At 37.2% G+C, this 25,884-nt stretch overlaps 1 protein-coding gene across 6 annotated transcripts in view; it reads right to left on the reverse strand.

The window, feature by feature from the left end:
- Positions 1–25,884, reverse strand: part of FIGN (fidgetin, microtubule severing factor) — a 99,993-nt gene that overhangs the window by 45,264 nt on the left and 28,845 nt on the right. For 2 of the 6 annotated variants that reach the window (XM_048952639.1, XM_048952637.1), the window contains one exon: positions 20,078–20,226. The exons of the other annotated variants lie outside the window; for them this stretch is intronic. The gene's annotated coding sequence lies outside the window, so the exon portion shown is untranslated. The remainder of the gene's footprint in view (positions 1–20,077; positions 20,227–25,884) is intronic. 6 annotated transcript variants of the gene reach the window in all.

Genomic DNA, 25,884 nt, shown 5'->3' on the forward strand with positions numbered 1-25,884 from the left:
GACAAATGCCAGTTGTTGCCAAGGTCAAGGTGCAATTAAGAGTTTTCCAGACATAAAATATGAGACAAAAGGAACGGACAGCAAATCATTATCAAGCAAACTCAAATCATGAAACTGGAACAAAAAACTTAACATACATTATTTCAAGAGCAGACAAAATGATGCCAGTGATTTAAAGTCCAGAAAAGATGCTAGTGCTGAATCATCAGGAGTCATAACTTCATCTGTCCAGACTCCTAATAGAGGAAATGCTTGCATTTCTGTCACGTTTTTAAAAAGATAGTATTTTCTACTGAAAAAAATCTTTACCAAATCCGTTAGCCTCCACTTGGCAGTTGCATATAGAGTAGTTTTAAAAGGGAACCATGTTACTTTAGTAAGTGAAGATTGAGTATCTTTTCTTTAACTCATCAACTTGCTATTTTTTGTCCATATTTTATCTCCATTCATATATTAAGCACTTCTTCTCTCCTTTCTTGGCCATCTCAGCTCTAGAATCACACCAGGACTCAATCACTTTGCAGTCCCTGACCTAGAGTATTGACTCAATGCAACAAGAGATGCTTCAATGCTGTGGAAGACACCATTCAGTTATGAAGAGTAACTAAACCATGAAACCATATTATTACTTAGCACCCATTCATTTAGTCCAATAATATGTTTAAATATCTTTAAGTTCTTTAATCAGCTATGTGACACCGGTAAGACTAGAAGAAAAAAGTCCAAATGCCTTTTGGAGCATGATCAGATCAAACTTTCCAATTTGTTCCCCACTCCAAAATAACAGTAGGTAGCCCTTTAATAGCCTTCTTTGAAAGACAAATTTAGTTCATACACACCAGTTTAGGTTACATAGATTATTTAGTTAATATGGGCTAGTATACTTTTCAAATAGATACTTGCCATCCATTTAATCTTCCGTAACAGGCTTGTTCCCTTTCAAACCCTATACAGATACCGTATTCCTATGAAAAATCCCATTAGTCCCACCTTTCATTATCAAAGGCAATTTAGAACTCAGTCATTCTACCATAGCCGAGGGCATACCAAAGACCAAAAATTACTTCAGAAAAATTATTTCTCAGAAATGGTCCAGAAGGAAATTACAAGCCTTCTCTCTCCACTACTCTTTTTCTTTCAATATTCAACTGTCACAATACTTAATGTGTCTTCCTATTTATTTAGCCTCCCACTCATAACAAGAAACATTATTTTCTTCATTTTATAAATCTATGTGACACAACAAATCGTTTAGATAAATACAAGATGAATTCTAATGAAGTCAATCCCCAATCTTGGAAATTATAACATTACTGGTAAATAAATTAGTTCTCTAGCATGGCTACCCCCTGTCCAGTTAACCCAGTACAGATACGACGAAGTAAAACAGTAACAAACATTTCCCACACACAGGAGGGAAAAGAACTACCAATAGAGGAAGAACAAATAACAGAATACTTTGATTACAAGTGACTTTAGTTGTAAGAGATCAATAAAGAGCGAAACAGGCAATCCAAATATGTTGATGGATCTCAAAGCTTTTGTCTTGCAAAATCTAGTAAAAGAATACACTCAGAATTACTTTTCTCTCTTCTGTTCAGTCTGTTTTTGTATCTCTATGATAAAAGGATGTATCTTCTGGAATACATCCCAAGTCCAAGAGCCTTTATTGATCAATTTGTAGGCTTTAATTATGAATTACTCTACCAATGAACCACAAGTTTCAAAGACTTGCCTTTTTTGGAGGTTCAGCACAAGACACTAAAGAGGACAGAAAGTACTACCTTAAGCAGATATAATCCCAACTGCAATAAACAATGGAAAAAAAAAAACAAAAAACATTTTGGCAACATTTGTTTGCCATAAAGAGTAAAAATAATCTTATAAAGATAAGTCTTGAGATACAAGCCAGACATTTCAGATGCAGTAGATCATGTCTGTTGCTAACTTTAAATGGAGAAGCTCGAGGTCTCCTTCTTCCTTCCTTCTAAAATTCTATGAAGCATACCAAATTCAAATCAAGAAAATCTCATATGTATTAGAATTGGAATAGTAGCTTCTAAGTGAGAGAAATAACTCTAATAAGTGTGGTAAAAATAAGTCTCCTTACCCCAAGACCAATTTTTAGTCTCTCGTCTTCAGTTCCATCCTTTTTAAGATGAAACTTGTAACAAGAATCCATAGTTATGTGGATACAGCAAGTTACTCCTACCTGTTAAAGCCTATCTTCCAGCAAAAGAGAATTCAAGTTAAGTGTGAAAATGGTTTGAGCTGAAAGTTAGCTTTGTGGAAGATGGTCAAGAAGTTAAATTGATTCTCTCGTTTTTATCAGAAAATAAACTGAGGAATGTGGTAGAGACTCAAACACAATAATTTTTAACCCCTGATATGCCTAAGCAGCATTTTATCTAACTGAGAAGCAGAGGGGTAAATCTTCTGCAATAATTCAAACTCTTTGGCTATTGGTAATTCATAAACATATCATATTCAGATAAAGGTTACCCATTTAAAGAACAAGTTCTTTGGGATCTTTAGTGTCAGATTAAAGTACAGAATAACAGCATTCAGCTAGCATATACAAAAAGTAATGTGGAAGTGTTGTTGGGAGTTGAGGCTAACAGCAGGAAAGATTTGGGACTTGGGTACTTTATGTCAAATCCCATATGCGAGTCACATCGTTCTTTTCTCTGACCTATTGATTAATCTAATTCCACTACAACAGCAGCAGAAAGTTGTGAGATACTTTCTTTATCTGTGCACCAAAGTGTTCCCGGTCCTATTGTCAAACAAAGTAAGAGTATTTTCTTTGCCATGAAGAAAAGTTACACTCCTTCCTCCATCAATTGCTAGCAGTGTTGACAGACGGGAAAAGGGCTACATATCACTAACATCCTGTTACACAACATACCAGAAATCTCATTCAGATCAAGGAATGGAGAGATGGAGATCAGGGAGGGCACAAATAAGAGAAAGGAAAAAGAAAGAAAAACCGAAAAACATGAATAAAGCACTTTCATGAGAACTTTCTTTCTTGCCAGCAGAACATTAAATATGTCCAGACCATATAAGTGTCCCATCAGGTAAAGATGATAATGAAGAGAAAGGAAATGTGAAGAAACCTACGTGAAGGATTTCGTGTATATTGTTACAAGGGCTTGAAGTACAACAGTGCAGGCGTTGGAAAAATGATGGGGTAAATTTTATTTTCTTGGTTACTGCTCAAAATGTTTTCCAACCTACACCACTCTTTATGACAAATCTGTAAATTTTCACATTTATCCAGAAAGCATTACACAAATGCAAATCATACTATTGGTTAATGCAGATTCTTTAACTAGCAGCCATAATAAATAATTAACATAACATGCACTGCTGATTCACAGTGAAGGGAAAAACCCTACTGCACTGAACTGACAGAACTACAGATACCACTGAAGAAGGAAACCTTATGCTCTTCTTTAGAGACACATAACCCCATCAACCAAAGACCAAATCCAATCTGGCTAGAAAAGAATAGAATTATATCTCAACTGTATTGGAGAATCTGTGATAATGTACTGTAATCATACAAAAAATGTTTAAGTAAATGTTAACAAGCATTAGCTTCAGTGAAGATTCATAATATATCAGGGTGTTGGGCTCACTTATTTATGTGCTACAGGTATTGTAACAGCACTGGTCTTTTGTAACATACTGGGAGCTCTCATCACAGGCATTTTCCCCAAAAGGTTTCTACCACAGAGATTGCAGCTGTTCCACTATAGTCCCCCAAATTATTGATCGACTGCCAAAATCCTGTTGACCATTTACCACTCCAGAAACCCTTTCAGTTTCAAAGTGTTTTGCATTTTCTGAACACTTGCTAATTACAGGATGGGGTGGAGGATGACAGAGAGAACGTTGTCTCCTCCGCTCTATGCAAACATACACACACAAAATTGCTCTGCTTCTCCAATTTCAGGGCAGTCAATAATTAAGAATTAAATTATAGAATTTTGTAGACTGTTTCATAATAAAATAAATGTTACAAGGAGGGGAGGAAACCATCCTTCAAATTCAACAGGATAACAGTTATTTGTTTGGACATAGAGATTATCCCTTCAAATATAAAATTAAAATAGAAATAAATTTAAAAAAAAAACGCATACACAAAAGAGCAGAGAACTGGCAAACAAAACTGTCATATTATTGTTGGCATCAAAACACAGAAACTTGTAATGTATTTCAATCGAAATCAGATGACCCAGCAGCCTGGGGGAAAGGATATTAATAGTAGCCTAGGCACAGCACAGAACAGCCTAAAGCCAGCGGCAGGCTCTCCATAGCTCTTCTCAAGCAGCCACCCCAGCATCAGGGCAGCATGGGCTTGGAAAGGCTCCTCTGAGCCCCAGCAGCTCCCAACAGCCCAGTACCACCTGCAGGAATGGGTTCAAATATGCTTCTCAGCACTAGCTTACCCTGCTTTTGAAGAGCTTTTAGGCTACTTCTGCAAAAGACTGTGCTACATAGTGAGAATTGGAGAAGACAATGGAGATACATAGGTTGCTCTGAAAGTAATGCCTCCTACTTATTTCTACATGACAGCAGCTACAATGAGCACAAAAACAGTATTGGATAGAGCAAATTCACAGCTACAAAACACTATTTTTGAACATACCATCATTAGCTATGAACAAGAGCTTGCATGCCACGCTCGTAAAAAAGCGCACCAGAGAATATGACTCACTGTTTCACAGCTGCTGTGATGGTGCTGTTGCTAGGAAAACATTACCCTTTCATCTGTCATCAGCCTGAACAGATGGAAGTCTGAAGAAGTCAAATCCTAACAATACAGCAGGTGTGGCAGGGCAGGCCAGTGAAGATTGGCAATGTTTTCCAGTCTTCAAAAAAGGTATGGTACCTGGTGTTATGATGTCGCAAGAAAAAGCTTGTCTTCTTCTCTGGCCTGACTCTAGAAGTTTGAGCCTTCAACTCAGTCAATGTTATGATGTAACAGACAGAGTTGATGGTGTGTCCAGGTTCCAGTAAATCTGGAATGATCACCCTTTTCCTATGCCAAAAGACAGTGCACATCATTTTACCTGCTGGGGGTGACGTCTTGATCTTTTTCTCTGATGAAGAATTCATGTGTTGCCACTCCATGGACCGTTGTTTTGACTATGGCTTGTAGTGGTGACCTTCATCTTGTCACTGGTAATGAATGATGTGATCTAGGAAAGTTCAGTATGAGACCTTCAGTCTCATATTGGTTCAAAAGGTCCCAACAACTTGCACATAGTGTTCTTTCTGCTTCTGTGTGAGCGGCATGGCACCCATCCAATGCAAACTATGCAATATTCCAACACTGCCACCATAGTTTCAAATGCATTGAAGCCAATATTCATCTCTGTACACAGTTCCCTGGTCATAATCAACCAGTTTGGATGGATTAGCTGATTGATACACACTTCATTTTGTGGTGTGACAGCCATGTTCAGTAGTCAGGAATGTGGCTTGTCCTTCACATCACTGTCACCACTGCTGAAACACACCACCCACTGCCTCACTGGGCTCACATCTACTATTTGGTCTCCGAAAACATTTAGCAAGCTTTGATAAATGTCACTGGATTTTGTTTTTTATACATGAGGGAACTCACTGAAACACCTTTGCTTCATATGCAATTCCACGTCAGATGCCATTTTGTCAGACTGCCCCTCTGCTGCCATCTGTCACACAGCAACAACACATAATGGTATACTGGTAGGAAGGTTCAACCTCTACTGCCATACCACCAACCCTGATATTGTGGGCCAAGATGATAACATAATAACATAGGAGGCATTACTTCTGGAGCAAGTCTCATTGAATTGAAGAAAGTCAGTCTGCTGTGAGCAACGCTTTATCCCCTATTTTGTATTGATAACTTTCCCTTAATGAGAGGCAGGAAAGAAGAAAAACAAACAAAGCAAGATAGAGAAATGGCTTTCATCAACAAAAAAGCATACATCAGCCAACAAGCTGAATAATCACAAAATGGGGAAAAATCCTGATCCAAGCATTAATGATTCAATTAGTATTCATTGAAATACTATTGATTTTAATTAATCTATCTCACATCACTGTACATATCCTATGTGCCTTCTATTACAGTTTAAAAATCATTACTGTATTAGCCTGCTAAGTACTCATACCGTTAAAAATAAGTAAAAAGGACACACAAACTTGCCAAATAAATATTTTAAAGCCTTAAATAGCCAATAAAGAAAAATGAAATGTAATTGCTCGTCACTGGACATTATTAATATGGAACACATGCATACACTGCCATCTGTATTATAAACATTGTTTAATTCATTGGAACTTCAGTGTATTAAAATACTGGTAAAAACTGCACCAGCCAAAGTGTATACTTACCAGCTTGTATTTGCACAATACAGAATCTGGCACTGTTTTGTGACTGACTAAAACAGAACACTTTTCATTTATTCTACTGCTCTGCCCTGAACTCATCTAAAATACACAAGAACAAAAAAACGTACATGTTCCTGAAGCAGGCCCAGCAGATCAATAGAGAGTATCTACGTCCATCACAGAGCTTTGCTGGAGATGATGCGGAACAAAGTGCATTTCTAAAGGAAGCTCCAAGAGCCACCATAATTCCTAAAGCTCTGTGCACCACAGCCCACCACAAACAGCACACAGGAACCACGCTTTTCTCTTTTTTGGCTATACTTTCTCCTTCTCACATTAGGTAATGCTGACACACTGCCCTCAGCTCTTCTGCAGAGCATTTCACCAGTGGGTCCCCACTGAGATGGATAAAAAGTAAAGAAGAGAAATGTACAGGCAAATGCTATTTGATAGGGAGCAAATGTTAGCATCAGCAAGACCTGTCTGAGCTGCCTGGTACACTACAAGTGATTTCATACAGGGATAAAAATAAATACACTCCTCTTTGCATTCTCATGGCTTTACCCTTTAAATCAAAGTGATATAGTGAATCCACTATTATTCTTGTTGGGTTTTTGTTTCTGCATTTTTTTTGTATCATTGTTTTAAATTATATATTGAGGGAAATTTTGACTGAACACAGTCTGTTCCTCTGTCTAGCTGAGTAACTACAGATCAGAGACATGACAGTTGGTTTTAAACACGAGCTTTTGCTCTCTATAGGTCTTTAATTAAGCTCAGTCAATTTTTATTAGTTTCCACAGGTTCAGATTTCAGTACTAGACAAACAAAATACTTTAAATCTTTCCATTGTCAGTCATCTGTCTTTGCCCAAGAGACCCTTTCATATCACAGCTTTTACCTCATCCTCCAACAATGCTCATACCTGTTCTCTTAATTGATACTTGTTTACACTAACAATTTCTGCTATGTGTGAAATACTTTCATGTGTAAAATAAACTGTAAGTAGCATTTCACCATTCTCTACCGCAAATTCATTATCTAAATGCTACAGGTTATTCCATGTTTCTAGACACACAAAATACACAAGTGCTGATTGTCTTATTTAGAAACAGTTGTGGTCACCCTAGGTGTGCTGGCGGTTCAGGAAGGGGCACAGCCTGCCTTTGCACATCATTGTAGGAAAATAGGACAAAAGAGCCTGCATTCCAGACATCTTTCAAAAAAAAAAAAAAACACCAAAAAAACAACACCATAATTGGTTCACCAACAGCATTCAACCAAGTGCAATATAAAGATCATGCACAAGTTTATTTTATATACAAATATCTGTCTAAATATGTACCTACACAGATACCAACATCTTTCCCCATGTCACATGCAGTATTGAAATACATCATCATTACCAGTGGCACACCGCCTTGCAGCAGCCTGCACTATGTAAATACAACAAGCACTATCACTTAAATCACAAAAGTATTTAAACACCATCTCCGTAAACAACCTCAGTGCACTTCAGCTTCCACAGAAGTATGTATTTGTTAAAGCTTCTTTTTTTTTTTTTTTTTTTTTCTACCTGAAAAAAGAAAAACACTAATAGCACCATGGGAGTTTCAAGAAAGGCAGGCAAATTATGATCACATTTACCATCTAATTTGCTCTCTGAGGCTTGTTCAAACAGTGCAAACATTGTGCTCCTCTTCTTCATTTGTTCTGACAAGCAGGATGACAACTAATCACCATCAAGAGCTTTCCCGCTCTCCAGGCCCCTGTTTTCTGTTTATCCAATTTGATGCTTTCCAACCAAGGAAACTGTTAGCCTTCCTTGCCACCCCAGCTGAGAAGGCCAGCTCTCCAAGGCCGGATTTCAAGTAAAAGTCTTGAAGGGTGTGAATCCTCAGTGATAAGCAGGAATAAAACGAGCCCTTTCTGCTGTGCCATGTGCGACAGCAGTGGCAGTGGGTTCTGTACAGGGTGACAAAAACACTCCGGGGAGGCAAAGAAAGTTGGAGACTGACACAGAAAAAGTAGGCTGAGGAAAGGAGAGGCAACAATCTTCTTTCATTTCCCGTAAGACCTCTGAGTTACCCCAAGCATTCCCATTCAAATTAAGAAATCCAAAAGCATATGATGGAAGAGAGACAAAAGAAAGAATGAAAATGAAAAAACCTTGGAGAATACCAGAAAGTTACTTCAAATGTGTCTGTCTTTTGACAGATCTTCTCTCCAAAACTATTGTACTGATTGACTCAGCCACACAATCAAATTACCTTGGTTTAACAAATTAAGCCAGTGTCATTGTTCATATGTTCCCTCTTCACTCAGAGTGTAAGCAAGACAAAACAAACTGAAAGGAGAAAGGACTAAGCCATATTACCTCACATGCCTGTTGGGCCAAAACAGTACACAGATAGTTATCATTCCTTAGCAGATGCGTAAGCCATAAAGATTTGCAGATGGGTCAAACAACATGGTTTCAAATACAAAAGAATAAACAAGGTTGGAAATGTGATATTTAATAGCACATAAAAACTTGTATATGTATGCAAATAAGAATTAAAATCAACATTCTTGAAGTGAGGTCAAAATTGGACAATGTGATGAGCAACATATACAGCATAGAAAATCCCCAAAGTTTTAATTGCTTTAGCTGTCAGATACTGTATTATTTCTGATAGCGTGACAGAAAACAACGTCAACAGGCAGCTTGCTAACTCCAGATTCACCAATTTAAAGAGGTCCTGAGCTTTTTTCTTTTTCTTTATCAGCATTTGAAAAATGCATTTAGGCTTTAGTTGGCTGAATGTATACTCTCTTTTACAGCTACCTGTGTCTGCTGGCAGGCAGCGGCCCACAGCCCCAGCAGTGTCACTAGCCAGTGTTATGCAGCAGATTCGGCTATACAAAGCCCTGACAGCAGGAAGCCACTTGGCTCAAAGTCTGTGCTACTTTTTGAAACTTTACTAGATTTTTCAACGCTTACTCGGGAACACATATAGATTTCAAGTATGACAAATGCAAATAGCTTTAGAGCCTACTTATTGGAAAAGGGATGAAACAGGTGATACATAACCTATACTATTTCTTGTGAAAATACTATTCAAAACAGAGTAGAATTTTGCAAACTAATGACTGCAAAGGTTTTGATGAAAGCAGGCCTAAAATGCTCTGAAAAGATTTTGATATTTTCTTGCAAGGGCCAAAGGAAAAAAAAAAATGCACTTCCACTTGGTCCTGTTGCTTCCAAGAGTACTTGTGATTTCCTTTTCTTGAAAAAGATTTAGAGGACAGGAATACCAAGGCTGTCCCTGCTGTATGCTACATGAGGGCCTTCAGTTTGCTCTCTATTACAATAAATATCTTCATGGAAGTGAAGGTTCCTCCACACCATTCTGCCACCCATGCATCACACCAGACTACGGACCAAAGAGGTGGATTTTACTGATTTAATGACAGATCCAGTAGCTTAACATATACTTAGATTATACCAGTCCACTCTCATGTCAGTATATAATCTTCACAAGAATCTGAGCCTGTAGACGTGACAAACCTGAACGACAACCTCCAAATGCTTCATATGTTATTTCTACAGGCTATGATACTTAAATGATCCATATCAAATTCACAGATGATTTTTCTGTTAGCTATTGCTGCAGTTTTCTAGTGCTCGGCTCACCAAAGCTTTTACATTTGTAAAGATCTATTAAGCCACTACCCCAAAGTAGCAGGATGCTGCAGAGCTGTGAAAGATAAGCTAATGGATTCTTCTCATCTTGCCTGCCTCACAGCATTAACTTGGTGGGTCTTAAACACTGAGCTTTCAGATCAGAGACAGATGTTTGCAGAAAGAAGCCAGAGCCCAAAAGTAACTTTCTTTAACAGTTCATATCCTGTGTAACTCAACATCAACAGAATCAAGAGAGAAGTAAATCAGTGTGTGGTTTTGGCAGCTTTCCCTTTTCAGCCAACTAGAACATCAGACTCTAAATTTTACAGTGAGCTAAAAGAAATTAGCAGCATTATCTTGGTCAAATGTTAAAGTAAATAGTAGTTGAAGTGTTAATCATAATTGCAGTTTTTCAAGTTATTCACATTGCATTCCCCATGCTTACCACAGTGAATGAATTTTGATGAGCAGCATTAAGCCTGCTTTGTCTGTGCCAGAGGGGAGAGCTGGGTCCCAGCTGCTAAAGCAGCAGGCAGCCCAAACAGCTGGACTTGCCTTCCCAGAAAAGCCTTCTGCTTCCTGCAAGGCATGTGGCATGGAGGAGAGGAGCAGGCAGCAGGAAACTGTGGCATGACGCTATCAAACATTTCCTGGTCAGTCTACTCCTTCCATCTCTAAGGCATGTTCAGACTTGGTGTGGGTGTTTCCAGCAAACACCCTTCAGTGCAGCCTGGGATTTTCCCACAAACTCTCTGGTGGGACACAGAAGCCAGTGACGCTGCTGGCATCAGAACATGGCTTAACAGTGGTTGTTTTGCAGCAGTTGGACCCTGAGCATTAGGCGATGCTTATAATCATTCTAGACTGTAATTGCACATGGAAGCATTTTGTATTTGGCACTCCCTTTAACAATAAGTTTTTCTAATAAGACAAGCAATAGACTCTTGGATTTGAAATCTGCATGAAAATCCATATTTCCAACACATAAACATCACAAGAAATCGTTTTACAGCTCAGTATGCAACCAGGAACTTGGCAGTCCTCACCCCTGCAGTGACTTACACACCCTGAGTAAGAGCAGGTAAGAACAGACTGAAGGGAAAGGAGCCACACAATAAGAGGACTAGAAAATGCAAGTATTTTACCTTGCCTTATTACCACCAGGTAGTTTTCAGAGGAACCATCAGCTACCCAAATACAAAGCAAAGTGCAAATACTGATCAGTCTTATCTTTGCCTGTACTCCACATGTCTGCGTTAACTATTCAAATTTTAACAAGTAACTTAAAGTAAAATCACATCTTGTTGTTTTTTCATCTTCCAAAATGCCACAAGAACATCCTACACTATGGGTCACTCATTAGAAGCCACAAAAAATAAAAGGATTTGCTTCCAGTTCAGCCTCTTACACACCCTCTCTGAAGCAAAAAATAGCATCCACAAGTCTTGCTGAAGTGAAACCAGCCACAAGTCTAAGTCCACCACCAAGCAGCTTCTCTAGGACTAACACCAACCATGCCAATGCACCTTGTGCTTGGTTGCCAGCCCTGCACACAGGTGCTGGTGCAGGGCACTGTGCACCAGCCTCCCCAGCCCAATGCACCCTCATCACAGTACCATTACTCTTTCACTTTAAGTTAAAAAGCCAGCTAAACCTATATAGCACAAAAAAGCCCTCTGTAGTAGATTTTTTCCAGAGTTCAATAAGAAAGGTATTGTATCAAGCAGCAGTAGCTGGGCAGTCTTTATTGGGCTCATAAAGGATTATGATTTTGCCCTATTCTCTATATAAGTGAATTTCTTAAAATATCATTTTTTAAAATAGCACTTTTTCTTCTCATGATAGTGTTTCTTTAATATATTAACTTTCCCACATCCCATACTTTGATGGTTTGGCAATTTTCTAGTTCATTTTAAATCAGTTTTTGACAAAACAATACCAACAGTTCAGTAAGTGTCCCAGCTGAATTTTACAATTTACGTTTCTTTCTGAAATACCCTCTTACTGAATAGCTTTGGAAACTAATAAAATTTTTCAATTTTAAAGCCCCAAACTCTTCATATTAAGCACTAAACTCTTGTGGAAGGGGGAGGGTGAGTGATAGTCAATGTTGATAGCAGGTTTTATTTTTAGCAATAGAAAAGCTTTTCTAAAATCAGTAATACACAGTAATTTACAGTTTTCATGGAAGCCCCAGTGTATGTATTTTTAGTAATACTTCTGGTGCTTTGGCACACACATAAATGAGTGGATGTATGCCTATATGTATATATACTAATTCATAAATACACAAAAATAAATGCACATAAACTACTGCTGTTAGTTTTCTCCTTTCTGGTTAAACACTAATGAATAACATAGGTGAAAATCACCACTAATAAATTTTTTTCTTCTGTGTTAGATAAGATGCAACAACTAAGATGAGTAGAACCCTATCTAAGACGTATAAACCCTGTTTATATATTACATGTATTAACAGTGAAGAAAAATACCAATAACAACCACAGTAACACAATTTGTAATTTATGATAACTTTGCATCAGTAATCATAAAAGCTACGTTTCAGTAAGGTTGTGAATTTTTTTTCACCATCAGAATGCAACAGGAGTTCTTCACATGCAAGTAAGCACTTCTAAAGCTGGGGACCCAAACCGCTGCAGATTCAACTGCTTCAAAAATTTACCACGTTCAGTATGTGCCCATCCATTGGAGACAACCCCTGCTCGGCTGAGATAGGTGTAATTTTGATCTACTTCAGAACAAATGAAAGCACCTCGCATTAAAATTATCTTTCCTTCAGCTGTCGTACCTTACTTCCAGTTGAGAGAAATAACTAAACATTGAGGGCAGGAACTTCTAGATCACTCCAACTTACTCTGCAAGCAGAAATTGAACTTTGTTGCAAGAAAAAAAAAAAAAACAACTGCATTCTCCAGTCAATCTCTGAACAACTTTTTACCTAATACATTTTAATTCTAGTATGGACAAAGAAAGTTTAAACTCTCTACTTAATTAATATTAAATACATCTTCTCCACAGTCCATGTGAAATTTTTTTCTTTAAATACAGGCTTAGTATTTTTTCTTTAACAGTTGTTAAAAGAGCTAAGTCAGGTTCAGAATGTCAAGAAAATGGCACCAAAAAAAGGCACTTAAAAATGTCACCACGAGAATGGCAAGTCAGACATAAGGACTGAGAGGGAAGGAAGACTGTGCTTAAGTTTGCCTCACTCTTTTCTGTTACCAGTTTTACAGTGAATGGAAACAACAGCTAATGAGGTTTGGTTATTTCACCGCTATGAAAATAACACGTCTTAATTATAAGAACTACATACACGCATGGATATGTATTTTCATACATAATACATATCACACAGTTTTAAGTATAATTCATTTCATGTGAGGGATTGTTTTTCTCTTTTCCCTTATCCTCAGTGTCCCAAGGACAACTATGTTAATAATTTCACTTTGATAAATGACCAGATAATTTTTCAGTTAACGTTTCTATTTTTTCTAAAAAAGAAAAAATGGCTGGCTACAGAATAACAAAAATATTTTCAATTTTTACCATCATTTGAGGGAGACAGTACAACAGAGAGAAAATTCAAGAACTAAAACTAATTCTAAAACTAATTTTGAACATAATCTGCCTTAATGGAGGTCATTTTAGAACCTTTGCATTTGATTGTATAAATTGTCAGGGCCATCACAGACTTGTGGGATATTTTAGGTTTTCTGTCTGCCTTTCTATTAACTTAGGAAATAAAAATGTTCTTCTTAAAAATATTATTCTACCATTCTAGGTTTACAAGAGTCTGGTAAGACTACAGATGAATAGGAGGACTACAGCTTTCACCTTTTGCTGTCCTTCCTTGTGCCTTCAATCTGTCCCTTCAAATGGGATTTCTGCAGAGGTACCGAAGAACTCTCATTTTGGAGAAATATATAGAATAAAGTGAGGAACTCATACACATGTCAAGAAAAATCACTGCACTTTGTCATACAGCAAACTGCATTACTTGCATAATAGCATTTTCAGCTAGAGCGGGGTAAAATGCAGTAAAATAAAATCCTGAGCAAGAATTTTCTAAGGCTAAAGCTAAGCAAACATCTATGTTCTAGGGAGTGGAAGGAACAAAATTAGGTAAGAAGTTAATTCAAAAAGCTGATCTCATGGTTTGGATATCACTGACCAGCTCTACCAGACAAACAAAACATATAATGATGCTTTGGAATGATATATGGAATGAGGAACAACATAATATGTCTAAACCAACTGCTGGCATCTCAAATGAAAACCTCCAGTAAATCAATCAGTATTTCACATGCTTTGTTAAGATTTGCATCAAAAACCTTTTATATTTTCTACAGACGTGTAAGAATAGTACCTGGCATAAAGCTCTTGCAATGATATGAATTAAACCAAAAAATAAACTGAGCACTAGTAAAGCGAAAAATCACCTGTTGAACATGTATTTAAGACATTTTGGCATTGAAAGGAATCAAGCATTAACTGAAACGAGTCATAAGTTATATCCTCTGCTAAAAAGTGCTCAGCAAACTTTCCAGTCTTCCCAGGTAGAGAGGTTTTTCTTTTTTAGTAATCAACGCAAAATGTGCAAGCCGCAGGCAAAGCCAGAAAATCTCCAGCAGTTGTAGACACCCTCCAGAGCACTAGACAAGCATTACTGCCAAAGCTTTTCTCAAGAATGACACACACTGGAGTACTCACTTCATATCTCCAGAGAGTGAATTTTCAGTGCAACATGGGACTTTGCTTAAATATACATGAATTTCTAAGGTATTTCAGAATATACAGTTAAATATATACAAAATCATTCAGGGCCTGAAAAAAAAATATCTAAGACCAGAAATAGCATGAACTGGCCAAAAATTAAAACCCAAAAATGGAATCTTCAGAGTTGTCCCATATGCCAAGAAACACAAGGAACATGTCAACACAGGCAGTACAAAATATTGACACTGCGGCTCTAAGTAGGATAGATTTGTTTACAAAGCCTGGAAAAAGAAACCACACTTATTTTAGATTAATATGCTCATTCTGCTGAGGCAGCAGCTCTTAATAGAGTGGCATCTAAGCTGGTGATGGCGTATTTGCAGTATTTGTACTAGATAAAGCACAGCTAGCACTGCTGACAGTAATATCTGATCCAGGACAACTTATTAAGTTATCCTAAGTAAAGCAGTGATCTAAATGTTTTATCCTCAAGTCTAAGTATAATGGATTTAATGGAAAATAATAATGCACATGCTGAAAGAGGTGCCTAGTTACTTTCCAGTCCGTGTTAAAGCCCAGTGGTTTCACTATATCATTTAATCAGTGTAGGCAAGTGGTGGTAATTTTTACAGTACAATCAGAGAACATCTACGGATAGAAATTAACAGATAATATTTATATTATATTAATAAAGTTTGGGATTCCTTCCCATTGCCACTGCATATAGTGTTATCTGTGTGTTCACAGTAAGAAACATTAGTTGCAAGCTAAACTTCCTTTTTTTAGTGTTAATGTTACAGAACCTTGGAAAAAAGATGATGCTGTGGACTAAATGTCCAAGTTTCTAAATCCTACACAAAAGAACCAGACAGAGCACAATAAAGCTCTTACACTTCAAGAAGAACCTGTCAGATAAAGAGTATTTTCTGCAAGTATCCTAAGCGAATGAGAGGTCAGCAATCATCTTATTTCCCAGACTGCTGTGCACTCCTTGACTATGGCCAAGGATGTAGCATTGGACTTTCTTCTGTCAAGGGAAGTACACTTCTAAAATTATAATCTACATTAACTCAGTAAAGAAACACAGGCTTTATTACTCAAGAGCCTGGCAGCTGAACAGCAATATGTGAGATCTACCCTGTGAACAGTATGTACTGTAGGCAGCATTGTTAGAATGAAAGAAGACTGAAGATGAAGCCAAGACTCCTGGTGAGATCTATCAGATGCTTATTAGCACAAGAGATTTCAAAAGCTACATGACAGAAGGGATAAAACAACAGAAAACAATCTAGGCTGGTGTACAGTCAAGGAAGAGAAAGAAATATCAGTGTTATGTGTGAATGTAAGCTAAACATTTGTAAATGCCATTCTGCAGAAAAACTAATGTAAAAAGAAGACAAAAGTACTGACCTACTTCACGCTCTTCGTGTTCTGAATACCTCATATTAGCTTTAAGGATAGTGATTCATTTTCATTTTCATTCATTCAAAATCATCATCCAACTTTATACTGAAGGCCTCCTTTTCTCCTGTCTGCCAAGAAACCTGCAAGGAGGTTATTAACGTAATGCAATGTGGAAAAGCAGTTGAATGAAGCGGTGTCACGACACTCCAAGTATGGTGGAAACTTCTTCCAAGAATCTTTGTATCGAGTCATCTTTGAAGTTTATAGTAGGCTTGCAGCTCCATCCCCCCAGATAGCAAACTTCTGTGCATATCTACTGAAGAGGAAAGAAAAGGGAAGTGTCTTTGCCTCAGGATAAATCAAAAGGGATTTCAATTATGTCTGTTCTTGACAATGTCTAGCATGATAGGAACTTGCTGCAGAACAGGTTCCTGGCAAGACACAAGAGGAGAGAGGCCTTTGGGCATAACTATAATTTTGTTAAGATGTTAATTAAAATCCATATTGATCCACAAAGGAAAGTATACAATAGAAAATTGGTATATACTACATCTGGTGCTGGAAAGTCATTCATAAGAGTACTCACACTCCACAGGAAACACAGTGGTATCACTGACACAACAAAGGGCCCGAAAACTAAATGTGCACGGCCGTTACAGTACTATACTCACTTGAAAGACAAGGTGGGGAACTGTGATTAATTCTTTTCTAACTCAACGGCATAAAGCAGAGAGTGGATAAAAAATGGCACATGAACTACATGTTTATAAAGACTTTAAAGAAGAAATGACTCAAGAAAAATCCTTTAAGGGCATATTCAATGAAAGTAATAGGCCAACAAATTTGTCTAAAACCTCTTGCTCAAAATTTACAAATAAAACACAAATATTTACCTTTTTTTTTCAATAATGCAATATCAACAATTTGAATCTCTGCTGAAGGTTGTACAGTAAGTACCTTTTAAAAAAAAAAAAAACAGCACTATCTCTTCCAATATTTAAATGAAAAGCCAAAACTCAGATTTTTGCATGAATGTAAAGATTTTTCAAAGCTTTTTAACCAGCCAAACTTCAAATAATTACTAGTTAACCTCATATGTAATGCACAGATTTTGCATTGTTTGTCTTTCTTTGAAGAGTTAGAAAAGATGGGAGGTTTCAGAGTGAATTTGTTAGGGGAAGCTCTTAAATAATCATGACTATATACAGTAAAGAATCAAAACACATAGTAGAGATTGCAAGGTCCAAATTGTTAATCCAACAAATAGATGACCAGGAAATGCAGCATGTATTTACAGTGTTGATTAGGGCAAGAGAATTGAGAACACCCTAAAACACATGGAGCCCAGCAATGCAATATACCCAACCAATATTTATTGCTGCTTCTGTAGAAGCAATTTCCATTTTGATGCGTTCTCTCACACATGATGTCCTGAAACAGTTAAGTAACAAGAAAAATACAGGTTCAAGATTATATCTGTCACAGATGAAAATACAGCATTTATGCAGCATTACATTACAAAGCCACTGGTTTATGGACCCAAGGTCCTCTTGGGACTGCCACAAATCTACATATTGTCATACGGTGATAGATTTTTATGTTTGCGTATCTGAATTAAGAAGAACCCACATTAATAACCAAAACAAACAAAACAGTGATTGACTGTAAAGGTCTGAGGGAATTTAACAGTGTCATCCGGTTCTGATAAAGATCACAAGTAGTCCACAAAATCTGTCAGGAAAACACCCTATCTCAGCCAGCATTTTAGAAAGAAATCAAGGATTTTGTTAAAAACACGTAATTCTAGGGGTGGATGCTTACAATGCAGGAACATCCGAATTTGCTCTATGCTGCAATGAAAGAAGAGACTGATGATACTCTTGTGCAAATGATTCTACAAACTACTAATGAAATAAATTCTGCAAGATGTTTATCTGGCTAGTCAGTGACTTCTAAAATTCTACTGTGCTATTCTAGGTGAACTTTAACACTGAATTCTGCCAAACAAAATATCATTTTTCTGGACATAATCGACAGTAAGCATGGAACTCCATAAATTTATGAAATTCAGCAAACACAGGAAGGAGATTATATGACAGCTACAATAGCAAATAACTGGACCTGATGATAATTCGAGGCTATCTCCATTCTTGTTTTCCAAATTTATTACATTTACACTAGACACTAGGTTTTATTAGTAGCTTAAACCAGTTTTGGACATGAATGTTCAGAGTTGAAACATAAATGCATACCATGTATTCATGATTACTAAATTATTAGTCTGAATTTTCAGACCATTTCATGATTATTTCAGCTCATGGATAAATCCTGCACATTACCATAGCCATCCCTCTCTCACCGATGCATTCATTTAAGATACAATTATCTAATGAAGGACTCAACATGGATCTGGTTCAGAAGTTTAACTGGAGTTCTAGCCTAAAGTATCAGAGAATACATATGATTTAGCATCCTTGTGTTTTAGAAATAAGCGTTTTGTATCTTCTACCACATATAAAAATTTATATGCAGGTATATGCTACAAAAAGTGGTATCTAACGCAACATTCTGATATCTCTAAATAAATTTGCAATGTAACCAAAAAAAAAAAGCACATATAGCAATCCACATCTGTATATCCACCATCATCACAACATTATTTTGGTACGGTATATTTGATAAAGCAGTACATAAAAATGCAGTCAAATACCTCATAATTTCCTAACAGTATACTCTTTTTTAGATTACTTAGTAGGTTTTGATTTAACCTAGCTGGATATCAAAGACTCATTTTCAAAGCAAGGTAAATACACAAAAACACAGAGAATCCCACAAAATCCCAGGCCTCCTAGTTTTCTGTAGTGAAATTCGACCCACTGAAAGCTACCAGCCTTCTTTTAGGTATCATCTTCATTTCTTGACCACTTTCTCATAGAGATCTCTCTATCTATGCCTCCACCCATCCCTGAGAGGGAAACAATACATTCAATCTCAGGAAGCCACCTGTGCTTTTTAATAGCTATGCCTGACAAAGAATAAGGCTTGTAATATATGAGATCCATAAATGGAAAATCATTCAACATGTGAGAAAGGTGACTGAATCCACCAGTTTAGAGTCAGCTTTTAATTCCTAGGTTTGGGGGTTTTTTTTGAGTTTTTCTAAAATGCCATTCATGAAATATTAGAGATGCCTGTCTTTTATTAACATTATGTCCTCTGACATCCATGCAGTGAAAGATAAAAAGATGGCATTAAGTTTCAGCAGGGAAGTGAAATGTTGCATGGTGCAAGGTGACCCAGTCTCATTTAACTGATTACCAAAATATAATCAAATAAAGCCTATGATCTTTACAGTGGTAAAAACAGTTCAGCAAGAAGACAAATACAATTTTTAAAAGTGAAAAGACCAGTTGAAATAAACCATATCTATTTGTAACATTTAAATGAGTCCTCTGCAGCTATGTGGTTCTTGTAAGGCCATCCATATTGAGAAAAGAAACGAAAAGGAAATTCATGACAGACTGATGATGCATGTGCAATTCAATTATATTAAGACAAACTGCCTTGGGTTAAGATTACCAAAAGAAAACTTTAGGAAACACAGATTTTGTAAAACAGATCTAGACTTAATTGACACAATTCTTCTCACTCTGCTCATTTTTGATTGTTACTACAAATTTCAAGCACCTTTCTCTAACATGTTTTCTGATAGCTACTGACAAACTTGAGATATTTTCATGATGGACTTTGGCTGTAATCCACTATGGCAATTCCTCCATTTCTAAACCCTCACATTTCGTCCTTCAAATCCATTCACTGAGAGCTGCCTCACCTGCCATTCTGATTGCAATGCCTCCCAGACCCTCATCAGCTCACCTCATCTATCCACTGTCACACAAACTTGGGCTCGATTTGTTGAAATGAAGGAAACTTCTACTGGGGTCGAATGATGTAATTTGGGGCTGAAACTAAGTGAAGCTTGCTGGTTTGGATTTTGCGTTAGGTGAAATTCTGTGAAACAAATCCTGAAAGAAAACAAAACAAGACTATGAATTCATGCTTGCATTTTGCACAGAATTACCCCTTTCAAAATAGTTTCTAAGCATTTTAAACTAATCACAGTAGGCCTGGAAAAATGCAAGCAAAATTAATATTAAAATTGCAGTTTTACATTTATGTTTTAAATAAAAGAAGATAAGGGATTGGCTAAATGTCTCACAGAGTTACTCCCTTACTTGCTCACCTGTTGTTCACAGTTATTTCCTAACAGTCAAACAAGCTCACAGGTTTACAGGAGTACAGCTGTTGAGTCTAGTAGGGTTCAGTCTTTTCCCCATCTCTCTTTCCATAAGGTACCAGAAAGGTACCCACTGAAAGCAATCCAATTATTTTTAAAAATCTTTCATTTGGAAACAAACAAAGAAAAAAGTAACAAATGCTGATTTGTTGTCTTTTAAAATATTTCCAAGTCTGTGCTAAATATGGTGAAGTTTGCTGTCACAACCTGGTCTCTAGCTCTTATGGCATGATGGTGCAGTATAGAACACAAGCACTACAGCAACAAGGGAAAGAAGCTGTAAGACATTTGCGGTGCTGCAATTTTAATTCTGAAATTTTATTCAATAGAAATAGTCAAATCAAGGTAGCGCAATACTGAAAAATTTGGTTTTGCTCTGTATTTACAGATCCATAGAAAAAGAAGAAAGGCTGAAACAACAAGCATGTTTTTACCCCTACAACACTTACATTGACAATACAACATATGCTGTGCAGACAGCATAGCCAAGAGATGAATGGAGGGGCTGATTCTGTTCCTGACTGCATCGGAAGAGCTCTGTAAGCCAGTATTTCACTCTAAAGCCCCACATGGAAACAGCTATCCATGGGGCCTACCCCAGGAAACAACTCCCAGCCCTCACCATAACATAGTAACTGGTAACATGCTGGCAGCATTTAAATGGGTGCTCTTCACCTGACCGATACAAGGTGCAGAGACAGAGAGTTAGTGAAGGAGGAGGTGATGGACACTGCAGACTGAGACACACACAAACATCTACAACTTCAAAAAATGTACTTTTAATACACCTGGAAACCTCAGTGAATGTTGTTTCTTACTCTGCCCAGATGCTCAGATTCATGCCACTAAATACAAGATTTAGTGCCCGAAAAAAAAGCAAACATATTACATATACACATATATAAATGTGTGTATGTGAATGTAAAAAATAAAAACAAAGAAAAAACTCTATATAATAAAATGGCAATAAAAATCCCTTACCAATTACTCTGTTACCTTCTCAAAATAGAAATAGTGTCTCTTATGCCTTAATTTTATGATTTCCTTTGGCCTACGTTAAAAAAGTAATGTAATTATCCTCTATAAAAAGGTTGGCTGAGGTCCCTGTGAAAATCTGCTCAGGGTGATTATTTAGTTGGGTTTTTTATTTGTGGAATTTAGGCAAGAATGTCTCAAGCTGTTTGTCAAAATAACTGCTTGATCTGCTTTAGTATTTTAGTATTTGTTAAAAAAATAGCATTTTCTAACAAATGGAGAGTAAGGTTAAATACTCTAATTATGAACCCAAAAGAAGATTTAAACACAAAGATGGTGTAAAGGGGTTATTAATTTTGGTGCATTTGGAGTCAATTCTCCAGATTAAATAATTACAGCGTAACTAGAAATAGGTTGGTCACTCCAAAAGTAATGCCTCCTGTTTGTTTCCGAGGAAACTACAACAGATACAAAGAGCACAGCACTATTTTGATAAAGCAAATTCTTAAGGACAAAACACTGTTTTTCAACGTAGTTACCACCATTAGCTATGCATTTTCAGCAGCAATGAACAAGAGTTCTTCATTTTGTGGTGTGACAGCTATGCATGGCTGTCCAGCACACGGCTTGCCTTTCTCAATGTTGTTGCCATTGCTGAAAAACACCACCCACTGCCTCTCTGGGCTCACATCCACTCTTTGGTCTCCATAAACATTCAGCAAGCATTGGTGAATGTCAATGGGAACAATTTTTTCCATATGGAGGAATTCAGTGACTCCTCTTTGCTTCATAAGCGCTTCCATGTCAGATGCCATTTTGTCAGACTGTCCCTTTGCTGTCACCTGTCACATGGCAACAACATGTAATGGAATACTGATGGGATGAGTTAAACTAATACCATCATACTAAAACATGTTTTTGCTATAAGGTCTTCCCAAAGTATTCTACACAACTGATGTTAAAAAGGAACAACTAACATGGCTAGACTTCAACTAGGGGAGCATCCCAGTTTAAAAAGCTGAAACTTAATCATGCCCTTTAATTAAACTGTAATTAAAACCATGTCTAACAGTTGTTGTCTTGAATGGTGCTTTCAACATATATGCAACACAAATATTGTTGTTGAGAAGCTATCCTGTAAATCATGCAGAAGCAACTTCAACCTTGTGGTTGAATTTGCCCCCCAATTTTTTCTAGTTCTCTCTCCAGTTACTCTTGACTTAGCAAAGGTACAACTCTTACATACATTATAAAGCTGCATCTCCTCTTCCTCAAGTAAACTGCAAGCACCAGCTCCATTGCAAAGGCACAGAGGAACCGGAGGACACTGCAGTGACAACACAAAGATCTCTGGAAGGTGCAGACAACCACACCACCCCACAGGTACTCCCTGCTCACAAGGCACAGCCCAGGACCTGGCTTACAGCCACATGCCCAATGAGCAGCCCATAGGGTCTTTAAGGCCACGTGCCACCATTGCTAAACTTTTGCCAACGTTTTTTAGCCTTTCCCAAAAGTCATTAACTACTACTACGAAGTCGCAACTCTCTCTCTTACCATACCAGTTGCACTTTGCTTGAAAAAATATATCTTTATATAATTTTGTTGTTGTTGTTGATTTTTTAATGAATAATAGACTATTGTTCTCTTATCCCCATCTTTCTTTTTGTAGCTTGATCAAATTTTTCAGAGGTACCACAAATAAGACTCTCCCTACTAAGCAATTCCCTGAAGATTGTGTCTTGGTAAGTTCCACTTTTATAATTATTTCCCTTTGAAAACTTTCTAATTCATACCCTGCATATCTATCCCTACAAAAAAACTCTATATAAATTTACTGGAAATGACTATTTTAAGACATTTCCAATCTATGAAACTTGACGGAGAAAAAAGTATTATGTCTCTAGAATTTGATAGAGTGATTAAAAAACTACAGGATTATCACTGTTTATTACGCGCACTACTTTGAGCAATTTCTATAGATTCCTTTCTTACTTTATTCCTGTCAGATTCATTCTGCAGGAAAAAGGCTCTCCCTAAACCTGCTTCAACAGTTGGACATCATGGCAATCTGGAAAACTTTCTTATTTCTCATTCAACAGCTTTACAGGTATGCATGCCCTTGAAAACTCAGCACCCTGCTCATCACCACCATGGCCCCACCCCACAGTAATACAGGAGCACTCTGATCCTGCAGCAAGGCCTCCAGTTCCTGTGTTGCTCCACATTCAGATTCTCATACTTCTCTTTGCCGTCCACTTCTGATCTCTGCCAAGAGACAGAGCTGAACAGTCTTTCAGTCTAGGTTCACACAGTTCTTGTTATGATCATCACATGCTTATGAATGCATCTTCTCTAATACAGATACCGTAATAGTACAGTAATACAGAATGCATCTTCTCTCTTATACAGATAAAAGTGTCTACTTTGCTGAGGTTCTCCAGACATCCGGATTCTTCTTGGTTGCACTCAGATTTAGGTACCAAAATGCTTGATGCGCCTCCACTGTCCGGTATGTTACTGAGTAGCATACTTGGGGCAGTGCAGAGCTTGTTGTGGCTGTGACTTCAGCTAACTTAGTCCCAGTTTATCTCCCTCTAGTATGCCAAATCACTTCTTTTCTATTTATTTTGTATTCTTTCATTAGAAGACAATTTTTCTACAGAAACAACCAAACTGCAGTACCCCATGGTTAGCAAAGCATTACTTGAACTTCCTCCCTTCCATCCTAAGATCATGCAAAGGCTTTCTTGCTGCATAGTGACATTCAGTGTTCTCTCATACTGACAGGGACACAGGTTTGTTTTAACTATATGTTATCTTTTTTTTCCTCTAATTATTGAGTTGTGTGAGTACTGCCAGAACAAGTAAGTTACTGTTAATGTTCTTCTGAGTGTTGTTAAATGCTACACAAACTTTACATGGCAAGCTCATAACTCTTAACACATCAGATTTTCTACGTTAGTGGCTGTTCATCTAGTATGATTTCTTAATGGACTCTTTAAAAGAACTAGATTGTGATTAATTGCAGCCCGTGATTAGGAACATGAAAAGAATTGGTTTGAACCTTTACCCTAGACATACACCAGGGTGAAAGAAAAGGCATAGGTTATAGCTTAATAGTTTTTCTTAGATAATTGGTGACGTTTCTTAATAGAACCAAACAATTCTATGTTTTGTTTATCAAACTCTCTCCTTCCTTTTCTCTCCCTTGCTTTTTCCTGCCCCTTATCATGTCAAGTAGGCACTGGAATTGAGATGGACTCATTGGGACTTTTCAGTCAACTGGAATACATTTGCACACAGCACCTTCCTTTATATGGAAAACTTTTGTACATAAAAATTCAGCTAGCTATAATTGTTAAAGAGCATTCAAACATTTATTTATATTGGGTACCAACCTTTATCTTAATTCTCTTTTTTTTTCTCCAAGTTACTAACCTTTGCCTCCTCACAACAGGCTAAAATGTCATATAGTTAGCCTGTCCACTGGAGATTTTTCAAGAATGTTAAAAAATAGATATTAAGAAATCACTATGCTGTTTATTTAGTTCTGCTTGTATGGAGGGGAGGGGGCTCTAAGGAAAATTATCATTCATATGCTCCTACCAAAACTGTTGTGTTTGAGTTGTTGAGCATTTTTAAAGCTAGTGGCTAGATTTTTAAATCTCCACAAATAAAGAACTGGCTTACTTTAGCCAGGCAACATCATCCCTAATTTTTTAAAGTTTCACTGTATATGTGCAGAAGGCTCTTTGGGACTTGTCAAACTAGTCTTCAAAGGCAGGATATGGAAAGCAATGAGTTCTTTTTATCACCATGCTGATTTTTCCAGATCAGGTTTTTCAGCTGCAGTGGTCCAAAGTTCTTTGGATAGATTTCCAACTGCATCTACCAAGGAGATTAACATGCTCAGGAAGCCCACATTCAGAGTAACAAAGAGAGTTGGTAGTACTGTCATCAGTCTGCTACTGGCAGAAATGAAAACAATTTCATATACATTAATAAATCCTTTCATTTTTCAGCTTCACTATTGTTTTTAGAATTTACCCCTTTTACAAGCTAGCTGTGGAGTTTCAGTAATCCCATCTGCCTTCCACAAAAGTCAATGTCTGCTCAGTTGCAGTGCTCCTTAGGCAATTTTTCTCAGCCTCAGTTCTGCCACCTGAAAAACAGGATAGGACTTCTGCAAATGTGTTTATAAATGCCTACATTTGAATGACTGGCATTTTGATATTGCCCTGTCTCTATAAAGCCATGTTCTTTTCATTAAATGACAAATAGAGAGTTCCAACCGCAGCACAGCCTTAGGTATAATTTCTACAGTATAATCAGTGAATCACTGACTTAGCATCACAAGGATCCCTTTTCCTTACTTGGTATGCCAAAACTGTTCATCTTTCCAGAATCA

The sequence above is a fragment of the Lagopus muta genome, chromosome 8 (assembly GCF_023343835.1).
Source record: "Lagopus muta isolate bLagMut1 chromosome 8, bLagMut1 primary, whole genome shotgun sequence".
Taxonomy (NCBI): domain Eukaryota; kingdom Metazoa; phylum Chordata; class Aves; order Galliformes; family Phasianidae; genus Lagopus; species Lagopus muta.